Consider the following 18,257-nt stretch of genomic DNA (forward strand, 5'->3'; position numbering starts at 1 on the left):
GCAGCATAGCTCGCCTCGCGAGCTAAGAACATCATCGCTCGCCTCGCGAGCAATATCACTCGCTACTGCGAGCAAGTCCAGGAAGCTCGCCACTGCGAGCAAAGTAGCTCGCCTCGCGAGCAAGTGGTTTTGTGAGTTCCAGAGAGCACGTTCTTCTCGCCCTCGCGAGCAAACCAACTCGCCTCGCGAGTAAGTGTTGTTAGTTGCCTAAGTTGTTTTTCCTTGAGATCCTTTTGCACGTGTAGACTTGAGATGACCTTGGGGTAGGAAATGGAAGACCTTTATGATGTTAGGAGCTGACCAGAAAGCCTGTATTAAGATGGTTAATATTGTTAGTGATGTGATGTTGTTAAATAAGTACTATATGTATTATTTATGATGATTAAGTTAAGGCGATTCATTCTTTAATGATTATATGATGTATAAGACTGTTATATGCTGCATATGTGTTGTTTGCTGTTGTTGACCATTAATGTCATGAAGTTGTATATGTCGGTCTAAGTTGTAAAGTTGTGAGATGTAGTCCAAACTATTGGAGTCATATAAGATGTTCAAGATGATTAAGATGTAAGATGTTGAGCCCATTGCATACTCATTAAAGTTGGGGGCTTGATGCCCTGGAGCCTTGCTCAACCACGTTGGGGGCTTGATGCCCTGGAGCTTTTGCTCAATTAAGTTGGGGGCTTGATGCCCTGGAGCCTTTTTACGCTCATATATGTTGGGGGCTTGATACCCTATATTGGTACCACATGCATTTGCATATTCAAGATGATCTAAGATGATAAGAGTTGCATAGTCGAGTCGAGTTTCATTTCTCGAGTCAAGAGTTACGTTGTCTTATGAAGTTGATGTTGATGTCGATTAAGAAGTTGTCTATGGTGATGATATGGTGCTATATGTTTATGTTGATGAATGATTATGATGCAATGATTTTCATAATTGTTATTATGATATATTGATAATGCTTAAGTTGTTAAATGTAATTGATGAATTATATGCTTAATATTGTTGTTTGTGAAATCTCACCCCTTCTGCTTGAAAATGTTGCCCTTCGTGTGGGAAATTATGTTGTTGCTTTTTGTTCCTTACATATTATTTTAAGGAGATTTTCATGATTTATTTTTGAACTATGTTTATGAGATTTTATGTTGAGGCCCTTGTGCCAAAGATTATTTAAGTTGTTGAACTATTCCGCTGCGAAGTTTTAAATAAATATGTTGTTGAATTTTGAAGGATAAATATTCATTTATTCAGTTTATGATTTTAAGAAAAGAATGTGACATTCCGTTTATGATTGAGAAACTCTGATTTTCATTATGAAATTTTTAAAGTTGGGAAAACGGGGTGTTACAGTAAGGATAAGAAAGACTGTGAGTTTCTTCTTCCAGTAGGCATTGTTGTAACTTGAAACAATTTTTAAATACAAGTCCATTAATCATCTATCAAAATGATCCACCATAGATCACCCTGCAAATTATTCCACGTTAATGAACACTTTTGTAAACTTCTTCATACATACATTCCATCATTGTTCATATAATGGATCAATTCATTTTCATCCACTTAATTTGATGATTGATCCTGCGAGTAATACACCTCAGTATCTAGATTTTGAATTAAACTATCATGATACTCTTCACAAAACTGCCCTTCTGGCATTTGAATAACATTTTCTTGAAAAATTAAATTTTGATCATAGCCTTTTTTCAAGACCAAAGAATCATCTGAATTTAGAGAGCTGCCACAGTTTGCTTGATCAAGTGAGAGCCACTCAGAAAATAAAAGTCTTGGTAATGAGCTCTGACAAACATCATTGGTTGTGTTATAATTCTTTGAAATAGATTGAACAGATTGATAAGACTGTCTCTTCTTGCTTGCATGTTTTGTAAGAGATTCATGGAGTATGAATCGAATCACTTCAAGCGTTGAGCGGAATTTTTCGTATGAAGATATATGTGTAGAATACTGCATAAATTATACAAAATGTTAGTTGCGATACAATGCCAAGATTATTGAATATATAATATGGAGAAATTAAAAAAAAAATATGTTACTTTTTTTTCTAAAAATATTTGGAGCGATATCTTACAACATCACACATTCTGTTGTTATCCCTTTTGCTCATTTCCATTGTCCAGTTCCTTGCTCTTTCAACAATTTTAAATATTTGAAGTTCAAGTGGAGTAATAATATCCTCATATTTTTTTGGATCATAATTCCTTGGGGAGGGTTGCAAGTATCTGTTGAAAAACAACCATAATAATGTTATATGACATGATTTTAAGACCTTATTTTACAATAATTACTAAATAAAAACAAGTAAAAGAAAAATAATCACTTTCTGAAGTTTTCATAAGTTTGTTACAAATTCCTTTCAAAAGAGTGTATGAAAATAATCTAAATACTACATCAAATGAAAAGTTGTTTCGGATACATTTTCTTGAAAATCGTTTTCAATAACTTTTTTTAATTTATTTTTATTTTTGTAAACAAATACAAAACAACTTCTATCTTTAAGAAAAACTTAAAATATTAATCTTTAAATTATTGAGCACCAAAATAACTTTTTAATAATATGGAAAAGTAATTATATATTTATAGGAGATATAGTACAGGGTGTACTTGAACTGTTATAGGTTCAACACCCAGGAAAAAAATACAAATAGACAAAGAGATGCAAAAATAAGGAAAGAACGACAAAGCGGCCTAAAAGATACAAAAAGCACAGAAACGAACATCACAAGGAAAAAATCCTATAAACCAAATGAATCAGGAACAAACATGAAATTCAATATCCGAAAAAAGCTAATACATAACCATAAAGCAATCAAAAGTTATTTTAATATAATTAATACCTCGAAAAACTCCTATAAACCAAATGAATCAGGAACAAACACGAAATTCAATATTTGAAAAAAGCTAATACATAACCACAAAGCATTCAAAATTTATTTTAATATAAATAATACCAGGAAAAACTCCTATAAACCAAATGAATCAGGAACAAGCACGAAACTCAATATTCGAAAAAAGTTAATACATAATCACAAAGCATTTAAAAGTGATTTTGAGATTATTTCGTAGAGATTTTAGGAAAAAAGACAAATAAAATTAGAATTATAAAAATAGACATAATTAAAATAATTTTCAAGAGCTAATCAAAATAATTTTCATCTATAACATAAATTTTCTTCAAATTTATTAAAACAAAACATTCGTAGATAAAATTAAAAAATTGAAAAGGATTTTTTTTTCCCAATAGTCTTAAACAAAAGTATCATTAGTACCATGATAACTCTTTCAATTACCATACCTATATCATAACAATAATGAGGAAGATCAAAAGAACATGAGATCGGTTTGGTCCTGACGTTTTTAATCTTCTGCCCCCTTTTCTTTTCCTCCACCTATAATGTGTGTGATGTTATTATAGGTGGAGGAAAAGAAAAGGGGGCGGAAGATTAAAAACGTCAGGACCAAACGGATCACATGTTCTTTTGATCTTCCTCATTATTGTTATGATATAAGTATTGTCATTGAAAGGGTTAGCATGGTACTAATGGTAATTTTGTTTAAGATTATTGGAAAAAAAAAACTTTTCAATTTTATTAATTATATTTGCAAATGTTTTTTTTTATTAAATTTGAAGAAAACAACATATTAAAATCCATATTAATAGATCTAGTGAATTGGTTAAACAAAACAACATATTCAAATCCATACTCCCATAAGTTAAAACCACACGAGAAAATTTATATTTACATGGGTTGTACCACCCTCATCAAATACAACCTTTTCCAAAGCATACTCGAGATCTTTACCAACCTATTCAACCCTAGAACCATTTCACGACTGAAAGGGTGAAAAGTACAAATTTCTTATTGAAAAGACAAAATAAAAATGAGTTTAGATCAATAGTAATGAGAGAGATAGCGGAAAAGGATGATTAAGTAGAGAAGATTATCACCAGCTGATTAGATCTATATAAAATGAATATATGTGTTGAGAGACAAAAAAATTGAATTTTTTAAAATAAATAAAAAAGATAATATAGATCTGAGAAATATATATTCATATATCAATAAGAGTAAAATTTATTGTTCTAACATAAATTATTCGTAATAAGGAAAAATTAAAATATGCGCATTGATATATATATGACAACAAATGATAGTAAATCAACTTGAAGATTTGATATTGATAATATACCTTTGGTACTTCGTCGATTTGATTTTTGAGAGATAAGATTGTTTTTGTAAGAGCTTTGTCATCGTCATCTTCAAATTCACCTGTTGTTATCAAACATATATCAGATCCGTTAGTTAGGCCAATTGGATCATACATTGATAACATATTCAAGCTATTTAAGTTGGTTGACTTGATCTAATTGATTTAGGATGATACACATAAGAGATCGTCAATCACTACAAAAAAACGCGTTAATTCTGGCGGTTTTTTACCGGCGGTCCCTGTTAACCGCCACTATATCCGGTGTATTACGGCAGTTTTTATGGCCGCCGCTTTTTACAGTACATTACGGCGGTTTCGACTGCCGCTATTAACAAAATATTATGGGATAATTTACCTTGTATATTATGGCATTTAAGACTGCCGGTATTAACGTTTTTAAATTTTTTCAGCTCCACGACAATTGGCGCACTAACTTCCCTCTCTTTTTTTCCTAAAATTTTAGAAAATCCCTCCATCTTTTCTTTTCCTCTTTTTTCCTTAACACATAATATTTTATTTTATAACAAAACTTCAGTCCTTTTCCAAATCTTCTCCCATCGAAATTGTTACTCCTATAACCTCGTCTCATCTTACTCTCACCGGCGAATCCTTCACGGCTTTCCCTTCCGTCACTATCTCCGTCTCACTTCCTTCCCAGGTCCTCTCTCTCTCTAGATCTATTCAAATTTCAATTTCGCAATTCCTCCCAAATTTTTGTTGGTTTATTTAGGGTTTTATGATTCTAATTTGTTAAATTTTTTATCAATCCTCGCACCAATTTTTTGTTTACGTTTTGTCTTGATTTTTTTTCATGGGTCTGTCAATTTGTGCTGTTTGTGATTCATGGATTCATAATAATGTAAATTGAATTGAAACTAATGGTTATTATTGATATATTTTCGATTCAAAACCCAATCTGGAACCTCAAACCCATTGATTCCTCAATCTTTGACTCAAACCCATCTTCGTTTGCTGATTCTGAAATACCCAAACCCTCATCTTTGTATTTTTCTTTGATTATATGATAGATGATTTCCTGGTTTTCGTTTTTGATTTTTTTGTTTTTGTTTTGTTTTGTTTAAATAACCCTTATCTTTGTTTTGTTTTTGTTTTGTTTCATTTTGTAGAAAAACTGAGGTTTATGAAAAGAAACAAGCGGATCTACTGTTATTTGAGCAGGTTTGCTGCCAAATCATCAGGATCTATTCTACAGTTGCGACCCATCACTAGGTAAGGATTTGAGTTATTTGAAATTCTTGTTTTGTTTGAGTTTTAATAATATGATGGATTTATTCCTTCAAAAAAATTATGATATATTTATCTTGAACTACTGTTATTTGAGGAGGTTTGCTGCCAAATTGCTAGCACACAAAACATAGATAGAAATTAGTTTAACAAATTAATTATTTGAAATTTCAAAGCTCTCATTATGTTATTTGTGCAAGTGTTTTTTTATGTGTATTATTAAACAAAGATGACATGATTCTGCCAAATTGCTAGCACACAAAACATGATCCTGATGCAACAACTCATAACCGATACCTGAAAGTCAGTGTTACCCCACAGAGATGTTAAGTGTCGCCTGAAGAAATAATATAGTTGATTTTGCATAGCTAATTATTTATATGTAAATCATGAACTCATTAATATCAAATATTTACTTTGATTAACTGGTACATATTCATCTACTAATTATTTCTTTAGATACCATAATACAGCAAATTATTTCTGTATTATTCAGGTTTTGTGGTTTTGTCCTAGTTTCATTATTATTTGAACTATATGATGTGAAACCCTTGAACTGAAGTGATGGCCCATCTGTTAGCCTTCTAGATAGTGTTATATTTAAGAATCTCAAGTGGATTGTATAATGAATAACTCTGGACATGAAAGGGTTGTGAACTATATAATGAACAACTCTGGACCTGAAGATGTATGACTTTTCAAGTAATTTTTGTGTGAAACATTAATGAAATTTTCTCCTAACTGAATCTGTAAAATATTGAATGCCTATAAAGAGACATGGCCATTACAAATGGAGGTGTTTGTTTACTATGGCTTGACAAAGTGGAGGTGTTTGACTAACACATGCAATTTGGTTCCCCCTTTTATTTTTCAGGTACAGTAGAGCAAATGCAGCTTAGGAGTGGAGTGCCAATCAGAGAGTTGCGGCATAGACTCAATTAGCTATACTTTGCCTGACTTGTATAACCAAGTGAAGGTGTTCAATATGGCGCTCTTGGTGAATTGGGGGTGGAGGAAACTTGTATAACCAAGTAGAGGTGTTTAATATGGCGCTCTTGGAAAAGTAGAGGTGAAGGTGTTTGATAACGAAGTGTAGGTTCTGTCATGCTGGAGTTGTACTGGTATAGCCAAACTTTTCTTGTTACTTAGCATATTTGTATGGTTCTGTTTTGTTGTTTTGATCTTGCTCTCTAGCTCTTATGTTTGTAATGATTTGAGTACCCCTTGTACTATCTTTTTCTTAAGTTTGATAGTTTTTGCTATGTGAATGAAATTCTGGAAAATATGTAGTACAAATAGAGTGTCGCTCAAGTGTGGTTGGACCAATAATTATATGTTTATATGTATATGCATGTTAGTGGTGACTAATGCCTTTGTCACCATTGTGTTAGTTCGTTGGTTTGAATGTTCAAGTGTGGTTGGAGTGCTTGTTTGCTTCATTTACATACCACCATAAATTTAAACTGTTATGTCTAAAGTTTTCTTCTGCCTTTGTGTAGTTTAAAAACCTAAATTTGTTCATTTATGTCCTTTGTCATGCCTTGCTGTTCTAGAGTTTTAATTCGCGAGTACATTATGGTTTAGTATATTTATTCTAAAGCGTTAATTCATCTCTTGTTCAATGCCATGTTTTTTATTTGGAATCAGCACTCTCGGAAACCAACTTTGAGACTAACAGAGCACAGTTATTGTTAAGGCATTGCTGGTCCCCTCACCAGAGCATCCTTCTTGAGTCTGGAGAAGGAAGTGCTGATAGATAGGTGTAAACTTGGTTCAAGTTGCTGTTATAATGCTTTTTTTTTCTTTTTTTTATCAAGTTGTTGTTTATGAATTAGCATTATGTGACCTATTTGATCTATATGTATGTGTACATGTATCAGAGAAGTTGAAGGATATCACTACATTAGGGAAATAAGGAGAGGTCCATACATATAATTGAAGAGTTGAGTTTACTTTTCCAACATTCATGAGGTTGTTGGACTATTTTACACATTGTAATATTATAATATATGTAGAAAATAAGTTATACTCGTACTAAATAGTGCCATTTAGGTGATTTGTATGGATCTTTTTTTTTTGTTAAAACAAAGGCCATTGCGGCGGTTAAAAAGTGCCATTATGTGCATATTTTTTTTTAATAAAGAGTGACCAATACGGCGTTTAAAACTGCCACTATGTACATTTTTTTTTTGCTGAACTAATGTCTATTGTGGCGGCTGAAACCGCCGTTTTAAACGAAGAAATAGCCGCCGATATGAACATTGCGTATTACGGCAGTTACCATGGCGGTCCTTTATAAACTGCCGTTTTAAACTTTGTGGCAGACAAAATTTCGGCAGTTTTGAAAACGCCAGAAAAGTGTATAGCGGCGGCTAAAACCGCCAGAACATACAAATTTTAGCCGCCGGAATAAACGCGATTTTTTGTAGTGAATGTATTCAATGAGGAAGTAAAATTTTTTAAAAATTATTTGTAAACATAGATACATAGGATAATAGAAAGGAAAAAAATTTTGAAGATAAAAAAAAAAAAAAGAGAACACGATGAGAAACAAAGAAGAACCACAATGGAGAAATATAAGATGGAATGAAGAGGCGACATCCTTTATATAAAACAAGAAATAGGGAACGAGATGTGGATTTAGGGTTAAGACTTGGGCTTGGGCCTAGGTAAGTTTCATGCAATACGTAGACGCAAGTGAAAATTGCTCTTTAGGCTTCCTGTTTTCTCCCAGCAACCCCTAAAAGACCAAAATATCTCGAACAACAACTAGCTTTTATTATGTACGCAACGATATTTAACTATTGTTCATACAACGACAGTCAAGTAACACTAACTCTGATCATTGTTAACTCCCGTTGCTCAGTTAGGCATCAACAACACTTATTTTTAGGATATAGGAAACAAAAAGGCGTCTTAACATCTATAACTTATAAATGCAATTACAAAAGCAGTACAATAAATTCAACCACAATACTCGCTCGTAAGCAAGAGACTTCCCAATGCTTAAGCATAACTGCTTAAGACAATACGCTGCTCAATCACATCTGACTGAGACTTCCTAGGTGCTCAAAGTTTCACCAAGAGACTTATATGCTCAAGCACACAAGCAAGAGACTTTTTCTAACTAGTAAGTGTAAACTGAATAAATGAACAGACTCACTCCTTAAGATTTCTAAGATATAAACTTTGAAGATAAATCCTAAGTGTCTTGAGCTATTTGATTTTACAGAGTTTTGGCACAGAAAAATAACAGAGTCTTGTTGCTTCTTCTTCTTCTTCAGGTCTTCAATTCCTTTTATAGGCAATAATTTGAGAGACGTTGGAGAATAGTGCCAACACAAATAGAGTCGTTGTGAAGCTTTAATCATGAACGTTGGCCCTTTGCCCAATATGGATAATCCTGTTGGAAAGTTTTTTGAATTTCCTTTGCTAAAAGAAGAATTATTCGTTCCCGATGTCCTTTATCTGGTTGTACACCTAGACAGAAGAAGACAAAAACTTCAGTGAATTATGAGTCCCTCAGATCCAAGTAGCCAATCATATTTTGTGCCTGATGTCCTTCACAAAATCTGTGGATATCACTCCTCAGCTTCTGTGACGCATCCTTCTTTTAAGGACATTGACTTCTGGTTGATGTAACGCCGTTCTTAATTATTTGATTATTTAGAAATATATTTATATATATATATATATATATATATATATGATTTAAGTGGTTTTCATGATTGATATGTGTGGATTTTATGATTCATGAAGTTGTTATGTTGGTATGACTTATTTTATTATTAAATAAAATAAGATATGATAAAGAAAATAAAAATATTAGAATTTGGGCTGTGTTGTGAGATGAGTAATTTAGTAGTGAGAAGAGTAAAAAGGAGAGATAAATAGACAAACATAAGTTAGAAAAACAGTACGTACGTTTTTGGAGAAAAGGGGACAAAAAGTCAGAAGAGGAGAACAAGAGAGTGAGGGTTGCGATTTCTGCAATTACCAGGTAAGGGTGAGACTAATTTTCAATATTATTAAGAGTATAATCATGTAGAATGAATTTAGCATGATTAGGTTGAGTCTTGGTGAGAATTGAAAATTAGGTTTAAGACCGATTTTGATGATTGAACCATGAAAAGATGTTAGATTGATGCAAAATTAGTGTACAGACCTTAGATATTGCCTAAGATGATAATTAGAAGCTATTTGGATGAAAGAATCATGAAGATAGGTGAAAAGTTGTAATTTTTAGGTTTCTGGCCGTACTGACATTCATCGCTCGCAACTGCGAGTAAGAACACTCGCAACTGCGAGCTAGGAACCAGAGCTCGCCACTGCGAGCAACACAACTCGCAACTGCGAGTGACCTGTAAGCTCGCCATTGCGAGTAGAATAGCTCGCCATTGCGAGCAAGGACTTAGGGACCCCAGAAATGCACGCTTTGCTCGCCACTGCGAGCAAAGTTACTCGCCACTGCGAGTTAGGCTGTTAGTTGCCCAAAATTGTTCTGATGCGATCCTTTCGCACGTGTAGACATGAGTTGACCTTAGAAGTAAGAGAGAGAGAGAGTTGTTGAGGATACTTTCAGAAGCTCCAGAAGTCTGTCCAGGTGACTGAGATTAGTAGTAATGTTGCATGAGTGATATTATGATGCTTTATGATAATTATGTTGATGTAAATCATTCCTTAGATGATGTTAATGCATTCAAGTGTTATTATATGTTGTATCTTGCTGCTGTTTTCTGCTGTTGACTATTAATGTATTGAAGCTGCATGAGTCCGTTTATGTTGTCAGAATGTAAGAAGTTGTCCCTGATTATGAGTTGTCTAAGTTGTCCACGATGTTGTCTAAGTTGTTGGAAGGTTGAGTCCATTGCATACTCATTAAAGTTGGGGGCTTTAGGCCCGGCAGCCATTGTGCTCATTAAAGTTGGGGGCTTTAGGCCCGGCAGCCTTTGTGCTCATTAAAGTTGGGGGCTTTAAGCCCGGCAGCCTTTGTGCTCATTTATGCTGATGATTGGTACCACATGCATTTGGATATCAAGAAGTTTCATGATGGTTTAAGTTGTTAAGTTGTTGAGTTGATAGAGTTTCATTGTCAATATGAGTTGTGTTGTCAAGTTTAGAGTTAAGTTAATTATGATTTAGTGATGATATTTAGTAACGGTATTTGATGATTGTATTTGATTATGGAATGAAAATATTCTAAGTGTTAAATGTTGATATGTCAATAATATTTTATGTTGTTTAATGCATTTTATTGAATTATATACTTAATGTATTGACTGTGAAATCTCACCCCTTCTGCGTATATGTTGCCTCGACCGTGGGTAATGTGCAGGTAATAAAGATTAGAAGTGTTCGTGAGAGGACTCCTCACTTGTGTCTAGGTGCTCTGATACGTAACGGGATGGGGCTTGCTTTCTTATCTATTCCTTACGTGTCTTTATGAACTTTTCACGAATAAGTATTGAACTAATTTACGAGATTTTGATAAGGCCTGCATGCCAAGACTTTAGTATGCTGAACTATTTTCCGCTGCATGATTTCAGATTTTGATGTTGAATTTGAGAGATAATTATTATCATCCATTTTATGTTTTAAAAGAAGTATGTGACATTCCGTTTGTGATTTAAATACTCTGATTTATGATGAAATTTTTATGTTGGGAAAACGGGGTGTTACAGTTGACCTTTTAGTAGATCTTCCACCATAGTCTTCTAAGCTTCGCAATCTCTTTTTGATGCTCTTTATAAGTTCCTTCTTCATGATAAGTAGATCACGCACACTTGAACATATGTTAGTATACCAATTGTTCTTCAATACTTTGTTATCATCAAAACCCAAGAGAACTTTTATCAACCATTCCTGTTCTAACAAAAGTGTTACTTTCATCTTGAATGATAGGGAGTAAATTTTGTTCAGGGAAGGAAGAGGATGAAGAAGTAGAATCTAAGTCTTAACCATTGAAAACTGATCATCCAATCCTATCAAAAACTGCATGATTTGATCTTCATTTCTATGATTGTTAGGAACATTTGTAGTTTCACAACGTCAGGTGAAATTCTGGAACGTGGTGGACATATGTCCTATAAGATATCCGAGACACCAAGAATGTCTTACGCAATTTCCTGGACAGTTAGTTATGACAACGTAATACAATAAACAATAATAAAGTAAACTGCATGGCAAGAACATAGGATATTTGGTAACCAAGTTCGGCACAACGTCACCTACGTCTGGAGGCATCCATGGCGAGAAAGGAAATCCACTATAATAATTTTGGTTCGAAGATTTATATGATCAAACCTTGATCAATGCCTTGACACCTAACCACTATCCGTGAATTTCTATCTAAGATTCCCCTTAGATTTGAGATCCCATCTCACTTTCTCTCAATCACACAACTCGTGGTTTCAACAATGATTACAATCAAATAGGAGAGACACTCTAATAAACAAAACCTACTCTTGCGAAAAGCACTAGAGTGATTGACAAATAGAACTCAACTAAACATTCCAGCTCAATGCATCAAGGCGATACAAAGAGAGGCTGACAAATAAAAAGGACAGACACGAAACCCTAATTGACTCTTTTCTCATATGACCGCTTCATTAGTCTTCAGAAGGTTATGAATCTTCCTTTATATAGTACAGAGGCTTACTACACAGAGTGGAAAACATCACCAAAAACATCAGAGGCTTACTACAATGGAAATTGGAAATATCCAGCCTCAAAGAAAACTTCAAACACATAGGGAGACTTAAACTCATCAAAAATTACATACTCTGTGAGAAATAACTACCACACTAATAACATACCCAGGGAGAAATAAACTCCCACAAAAATAACATACTCAGAGAGAAATAAACTCCCACAAAAATACTTCATAAGAGAGTATTAAACTCCCACACAATAAGATGTCCAAAACATCATGCACGACATCAACCTAGCAAAAAACACACACATGCATTCATACCCAAAACAAAATAAATGTTAGGTCTTCAAGACACACATCACTAGCACATATCATCATGGCATATCATCAGGCACTCCCTCGAAATGGATGATCTCCAGAGAAGTCATATAAGTATATACTACATCCCCCAAATTACTTCATGCATAAAAAACAAGAATACTACTACTCCCTCTTTTTAGAAGAACTTGGCAAAGATCTAGTTGTATTAACTAAAGTAGCAGAACATCATAGCATATAAGTATCTGGAGTAGTAGCTATTACAAACCATAGTACATAAATGCACAAATTATCCAAGGCAAAGGCCCATAAAACAAAAACATATGAAATCAACAAGAAAAAATGGAAAATCAAAAGTCAACACTTGCATCTGTTTCCTCATCCTCATTTTCATCATCAATAATATCTGTATCATCATTCTCATTACCCTCATCCCCAAAATGTCTTTATCACCCTCTTCCTCAGTCAGGTCCTTAATCACATTATCTAAACTGATATTTTTCATGGTGCAAGTCTTGATGGTCTCATCCAAAGCTTTGCATGTATCCCTAAGCTCAACAACAATAGCCTCCCTTAAAGTTGAACTTCCAACTTCCATTCTAGAGGGCTTAAATAGTCATCACACGGTTTTGAGTCTTCCTCTATATAGGCAGAGAATGCATGAGCTTCTTCTTCAAACAGGCTAAGAAATGCAACTGATTCAATAGAGTCTTCATCTACAATATTCTAGAAGCAAATATAATGCTTCCAAAAATGCATGCCTCTTGGACATTAAAAACTAAAACACGACAATGCACAAACCGACTAAAGCAGCTTCTAGAAACACATGCCTCTTGGATAACAAGTTACATGAATCATATCTTCAATTAAATCTTTAGAGATCTCACCTATAAACCAAATCTTTCTATAACGCGAAATAAAGCACTTCACCTGGTCCAACATATTGCTAGAACTTCTTGTTTTAACAAAATGCAGCCAACACAATATAAAAACACAACAACATGATTTAAAACAAATAAAATTGGGAATAGGACGATGTGATGAGAATTCTTCCCAAAGTGCTATCAACTCAGTGAAGTAATCAAGCACAAATGTTGTACCTTGTTTCAAGTTACTCATAGAAGAACGTAAAGTAGCGATGCAAATACGATCAATCTTGCTGAAACGTTCATGACGATCTTGCCAAAATCAAATGCAGAATCATAGAAGACAATACTCTGATCTATAGAATCATAGACATAATTGATGATCCAAGACTGAAATAAACGACTACAACGCTACAAAGCATTGTGATTCAGATCTTGAATATCAGGAACATGAATAGTACCATTGATGAACCCTAATTTGTTCTTTGTTCAAAAGGCATGTTGCATAGATCGCTTCCAAGCGAGGTATTTAGAACCATTGAACTTAGGAGAAACGATTAAAGAATTGGGACCTTCATTTGGATGAACGGAGAATGCAAAATCAGTATCTTGTTGAAGATGTCCAAGAACTGCTATTGGAGGCATGATGAAAATGAAGAAGAAATGGAAGAAAAACGATGATCGATGAACAAGAAATGAAGAAATTCACACAAATGCAATGTGAAAATCATAAGAAGAAGATGAAAAAGAAGACTCAAGGATCAATTCAAGGTGAAGACAATTGAATTGAAAAACAGAGGTTCACGAACAAAGCAATAATGAAATGCAGAATTTGCAATCGCAAGTAAGAAATCAAGGAGAAAACGATCCAAGAAGATGAACAACGAAGAAGGTGCAACGGAACACGGTTAGAGGATCGTGACAACCTTTCTTACTTTGGGTAAAGGCGTGTGATACCATATTAGAAAACAGGGAAAAGAATTGATAGTGAATTTTCATTGTTGAATCAAGTGTTACAAGAAGTGTGTGTGTGTGTCTATATATATATATATATATATATATATATATATATATCAAGTGCACCATGAGCTAACAAATGCTATAGAGTAGCTAAGTAAACTATTGGTTAGGTAACATGGGTTGCAAGTAAAGGTGGATCCTTAGTGTATTTCTCTTCTTTCTTTTTATCATGTAATAATATAAATTCATCATACCATAATAATTGTCTAACTAATATTTACAGGTAGTAAAAAAAAGTTCAAGACAACATGACATTCATGAACTCCTTAACTTTTACAAAGTTTACACGAGCATACGAGTGAAAAAATTGTTTTCTTCTTCATTCTTAAGAATGAGACAATGACCTGATTGATGTGATTTGACTAAAGCAAGTAAAATGAATATGAGTTGAGTTTTGAGGGATGCGTCTTTATTTTATGTTTCTTTTGTGGAACCAAAGCCGATCAAGTCAATGTTGTAAGGATGAGAAAGACGGTGAGCTTCTTCTTCCGGTAGGCATTGTTGTAGTTTGAAACAATATTTAAATACAAGTCCATTAATCATCTATCAAAATGATCCACCATAGATCGCCCTGCAAATTATTCCACGTTAATGAACACTTTTGTAAACTTCTTCTTCATACATACATTCCATCATTGTTCATATAATGGATCAATTCATTTTCATCCACTTGATTTGATAATTGATCCTGCGAGTAATACACCTCAGTATCTAGATTTTGAATTAAACTATCATGATACTCTTCATCAAACTGCCCTTCTGGCATTTGAATAACATTTTCTTGAAAAATTAAATTTTGATCATAGCCATTTTTCAAAACCTAAGAATTATCTCAATTTAGAGTGTAAGAATTAAATCAACATGATCGAGTTATTATATGAAATTAGAACACACTTACTTGGAATGCTTGATTATCGGATTCGCCGAGATTTGAGACAAGAGTCTTCCTTTGCCTTTCACATGCTCCGGACTTAGGGTTTTCAATGGGGCAAACCACTAATGAGCAGAATAGTCAGAGTGATGGCAAAGGGTACCTAGCCTCTCTATTTATAACCGTGCAACCCTAGGCACCACCCATGATGGGCCTAGTGTTTGGGCCTACACTATGTTTCTACACAAATTAGATTAAGTGCCCAAAAGCCCAATATTTATTGATCACTTTTATTAGGGCCTAAGCATCATCAAATGGATCACAACATCAGTCCGTTTTTATTAAAATCAGAACCAACAATTGATTGTAGCCCACAAAATATTAGAAGAAATTCTAACATTCTCCCACTTGCGCAAAATCAATTGAGTATTTTAAAAATAAAATAAAAATAAAAATTTAAAAATAATTTTTGAAAACGACTCTCGGACTGATAACAAACTTCCTAACGTGGCCACTACATGATCCCATGATGCAACACTTAATAAAGACTCCGTCCCACAAAGAATTGAATGATATCGAATCATGGCGGTAGTTATATCCTTAATTGATACAACACCTTCCATGGTTACAAATATCACCAATTCCGTCGACTAGTCATCTGTGTAGAGTGTAGCAAGAAATGATATGCCAACGTGATCATCGACCATACTATCATTTTCATTGTCGGTCCTCAATTTCTCTCAATGCCTTATAGCCAGAGAAATTATGTGATTTCTCTCAAATGCTTAAAGCCAAAGAAATTATGTGATTTCTCTCAAATGACTTAAAGCCAAAGAAATTATGTGATTTCTCTCAAATGCCTTAAAGCCAGAGAAATTATGTGGTCCACGGAAAACCACATTGCCTCAGCTCCAAAATAGTGTCAATCACCGGCATAGTGATCCCAACGACACTGAGCTCTAATTTTCACACATAATATATCAGCTCCAAAATAATGTTAACAGCCGGCATAAAGATCATGTCAACATTGAGCTCAAATTTTTCACATGTAATGCCAGCTCCAAAATAGTGTCGATCACCGGCATAGTGATCCCTTCAACACTGAGCTATAATTGTTCGCATTTGATATTTGATATATACAAGAATTCATCTCATCATCAATAATTAAATTGAATGGAAATTCACATCAATATATCAAAGAAAATAAGTGAAAGAAAAAATTCATCATCAAAAAATTAATAATATAAAATTCAAATTCCCACTAACCAAATGCATCAAAAGAATTCACAATATTCATGTTATTCAAAATGACTCTTGAAAACAATGAACCTAAGTCATTTGGTTAAAAGAACAATTAATGTCAAAGTTAGGGAGCCAATCAATGTAATAAATAATTTATTACCATAAAATATAGGAGTTGGGAGCCACTAATTTCAATTTCGACAATTTCTAAGGGTTCAGAAATGCTAGTTGTAACTTTTGGTAGAATATTTACTTTGATTAATTTCTCAGCCCTTTCCCCGATAAATATGATCCAAGTGCTTATGTCATAAAGTAAAGGATGTCTTCCTCAACAAAAGTTTTGACAATGAAAGACGAAGCAAGGTTATGTGAAGTCAAAGACAACTTAAATAAACTATCAACAAAAGATCCAGAGAGTCATGAACCATCTACTAGAGACAATTTACATAGATGAACAAAGGATGAAGCAAGGTTATGTGAGTTTAATCTCAAACTTAGTTTTCTACCTCCAAGAGTAAAACTAAAACAAAGTTGCTCCAACAAGGTAACACAAACAAGATTCATCCTAAATGAATTGATTAACTTATATAAGATGGAGTTATTGGAGTATATGTTGAACCAAAGAATTTGTCTGCCCAAAGGTGACAATTTCCCAAGTTCAATGTATCCTCATTGATTAACTCATTTGAGGTTTTGGCTTGGGTTTCGACCTTAGTTTGTGCATTCTGCCCAAAAGTGATTGTACAATTATATTGGCCTCGTTATAATAGCTTGTTTATTTTAAGCTATGTCTTGTATTATGCATATTTTAATTCATTCATTTTTTTTCCTTATCAATGAATGGTTGTTTTGCTTCCATCGAGATCTTAAATGAGTCAAACCGTAAGAAATGGAAGTAAGATTTGGAGTTATCTCTAGGAGAACATGTCTGAACTGAATTAACCTTTTGGTAAGTGGGAGATGACTCACAAGTTAAAGTATCTGACCATAATGGTCTCCATGTGTCTAATGAAAAGTTATTGGATGTAACAATGTTGTAATTTAGGAGTAACTGTGAAGTCAGTTGGAGATGTCAACTTAATTTCAGATTAATATGATCTAGGAGTAATTGTGAAGTCAGTGGGAGTTGTAACCATGATTTAACATTCTAGTTTTGAACTTAAGGTTAATTCAGTTCAGACATGTTCTCCTAGAGATAACTCCAAATCTTACTTCCATTTCTTACGGTTTGACTCGTTTAAGATCTCGATGGAAGCAAAACAACCATTCATTGATAAGGAAAAAAAAATGAATGAATTAAAATATGCATAATACAAGATATAGCTTAAAATAAACAAGCTATTATAACGAGGCCAATATAATTGTACAATCACCTTTGGGCAGAATGCACAAACTAAGGTCGAAACCCAAGCCAAAACCTCAAATGAGTTAATCAACGAGGATACATTGAACTTGGGAAATTGTCACCTTTGGGCAGACAAATTCTTTGGTTCAACATATACTCCAATAACTCCATCTTATATAAGTTAATCAATGAGCATGCATAATAAAAGCATAACAATTAATCATTGAAAAAAATATATGAGAAAACATGAATGCATTAAAAAATATCAATGACAAGATATAGCACAAAATAAACAAGCTATCACAGTGAGGCTAATATAATTGTACAATCACATTTGTGCAGAATGTACAAACTAAGGTTATAACCCCAGTCAAAACCTCAGGTAAGTTAATCAATGAGCATGTATTGAATTCAGAAATTTGTCACCTTTGGGCAGGCAAGTTCCTTAGTTCAAAACATTTTCCAATA

The 18,257-nt window shown here is 33.7% G+C and overlaps 1 long non-coding RNA gene across 1 annotated transcript; it reads left to right on the forward strand.

Annotated features, from left to right (window-relative positions):
* The first annotated feature begins 4,731 nt into the window (after positions 1-4,731).
* On the forward strand, positions 4,732-7,507 carry LOC146916007 (uncharacterized). Its single transcript, XR_015013638.1, has 4 exons — positions 4,732-4,888; positions 5,358-5,460; positions 6,350-6,596; positions 7,123-7,507. It is a non-coding gene; the product is annotated as an uncharacterized LOC146916007 (long non-coding RNA).
* The last annotated feature ends 10,750 nt before the right edge of the window (positions 7,508-18,257 follow it).

Source organism: Medicago sativa, chromosome 6 (assembly GCF_051527215.1).
Source record: "Medicago sativa cultivar Bolivia chromosome 6, Bolivia_mono, whole genome shotgun sequence".
NCBI lineage: Eukaryota > Viridiplantae > Streptophyta > Magnoliopsida > Fabales > Fabaceae > Medicago > Medicago sativa.